Raw genomic sequence first — 2760 nt, forward strand, 5'->3', positions numbered from 1 at the left:
AGAGCACAGATAGCCCATTATGTAGCTTTGTGCACAACTACAAACAACAACAACAACAATAGCAGTTTCGCCCCCCAGTGGCACAGCGGTATGTCTGCGGACTTACAATGCTAGAAACCGGGTTTCGATACCCATGGTGGGTAGAGCACAGATAGCCCATTATGTAGCTTTGTGCACAACTACAAACAACAACAACAACAAACAACAACAATAACAGTTTCAGTCTTAGCTTTTGATGTTCAATTGCATGTTTAAACGACTGAAGTGTTCAGGTGCCATTAATTATTCTAGAACTGAACAGTCAGCACAACATCTTGTAAAAATCCTAATCTTTCAAGGACGCTTTGTTGTTGTTGCGTAACTTTGGTCACGTGACACTTAAGATCTCATTTCATACGCGGTAAGGTTGTGTCGAACGATGTACTCATAGTTATCTGTGTAAGGTACTTATCCCGCTAGGTTTTCATATCAAAATTGATTTTGTGGTATCATTTTGTTCATCGAGACATGTTTGATGCAAAAAAATATCAGGCGCTATTTCTTTTGAGCACTGTTTGGCCAATATGGCCGATATCTTAGAAGCTAGCTGTTAGAAAATAACGGTTTGTATTTTCTCAGATATTAACCTAGAAGAGGATTTCTATCTTCATATGTGGAAATAGAAACAAACTTAAAAGTATCCTCAGTGAACTAGTTTAAATTGTGAAGTTTTTAATCTGACCAGAGTCCCAAAATTGTGACCAGTCCCTCGAACTGTACCATTTACTTCCATGGGGGTACACTTTGTACCACATTCTTAGAGTCGCAGAGACCGAATTTTGAAGGCGCCATTCAAGAAAAAAAAAGAAATAACAAATCGAAGATGAAATATTCTTTTAATAAAAGATTTACATATTGATTGGTTAGAGGTTTCAGTCTGAAGAAAAGAAATGGATATTAATTTATTACATTTTTTCTGTAATTTCTCTTTCAGCAAAACTGAAAAGTTCGTGAGACTGAAGTGCCCTCTGTGGATACTGATGGGCCTGTTTTCCAAAGAACCATCTCCAAGGACAGCTTATATTTGTTACTGGCAATAGGAACCCTCAAAGAACAAGGAAGAATCTTTTCAAAGAACCATCTTCATGGACAGCTTATATTTGTTACTGGCAATAGGAACTCTCAAAGAACAAGGAAGATGAAGATGGTTCTTTGAAAAGATTCTTCCTTGTTCTTTGAGGGGTTCCTATTGCCAGTAACAAATATAAGCTGTCCAAGGAATAATCTTTTCAAAGAACCATCTTCAAGGACAGCTTATATTTGTTACTGGTAATAGGAACCCTCAAAGAACAAGGAAGAATCGAAATCTCTGTTTTGTGACTGGCAACAAGAAATGCAGTGGATTGCTTAGTTTTCATGTTGTTTGTTTGTTTCTGGAGCTAACCGAGGAAGGAAGTTCTTTGGAGTGTTTAAAGAAGACGATGACGTCATATCTTAGCCTTGAAACCAATAACGGAATTGTCAGAATCTTTCAGCTATTTGACAACTTGGAACCGATCGAAAGATTTATTTGCTCAATGTACTCTATTTCAAACCCCTTAACAAGTGTGAAATATGTTGAGATGGGAGTTTTTCAAAACCTAAAATGTGGAGACCGTAAAGTTACCTCCAAAGTAAGGAGAGTTCAAACCCCTACAAAAACAAAAGCCAATCTGATAGGGAAAATAAAATAAGGCTACAGACGATGAAGATCGCGCATTACACAACCCCCCTCCTCCTCCCTCTCTGGTGGAAACGGATGGGAAATCGCTACAAAAGGGACAGTTGTTGCGGAGAAATATTTAGAGCTCTATAAATAGTAATAGCGATGTTGTGGTAACATCAATATTTTATGCTTAATGCTATGCAAGTGTAATGACTGCCAGAACACGACATCATGATGTCTTCAATGCTGACGAATACGAAGAAGATGGATAGATTCTTCAAGTTTTTGTTGTTGTTGAATTTCGCCCAAAGCTACTCGAAGGATATCTGTGCTAACCGTAACTAATTTAGAAGTGATAAACTAGAGGGAGGTAGCTAGTTAACATTATCCACCGCCAACTTTTGGGCTACTCTTTCACCAAAAAATATTGAGATTGACCTTCAGATCATTACGTCTCCACGGCAGAAAGGACGAGTGTGTTCGATGACGGGATTCGAGCCTGCGATCCGCAGGTTGCAAGTCGAGCGCTCTAACCATCAGATCGTGACAGACAATGAAATATACAAAAGTAATAACATTAATACTCAATAGATGGCATTAGTTATATTATCTCAGAATTGTTTCAGAATTTCGCGCAAGACTACACAAGAGTTATTTCGAGTTGATAGACTATACGAAAAGCAACTAATTACCAGAACTCCCCGCCAACTCTTTAGTTATTTTTTTTCTTTTCGAATAGTGGTGTTTGACAATATTATTTTAGTTATATCCCTCGTTTTTGTGATTAAAGATCGCGAACCAAGAGTCCCCGGATGCATAGTCATATTTTAAGGCCACTTTTAAAACTAAAATACTGATTGGTTGAAGAAATACGTTCCTACTAAATAGTTTTTAAACTCATAAACTGTTTACCATAAACTTAAGAAAATATCAAAGCATTTGACCAGTTGTTACTCATTATAGCCAACTTCCTTACAATTATAAATTAAATTATAACGACGAAAGGTTTAGATTTTTTTCAATTGACCCGACAGTAAAAGTACTGCTTATTTCCAAAGTTACATATCTTCCAAACC

Source organism: Limulus polyphemus, unplaced genomic scaffold (assembly GCF_000517525.1).
Source record: "Limulus polyphemus unplaced genomic scaffold, Limulus_polyphemus-2.1.2 Scaffold6195, whole genome shotgun sequence".
Classification (NCBI taxonomy): Eukaryota; Metazoa; Arthropoda; class Merostomata; order Xiphosura; family Limulidae; genus Limulus; species Limulus polyphemus.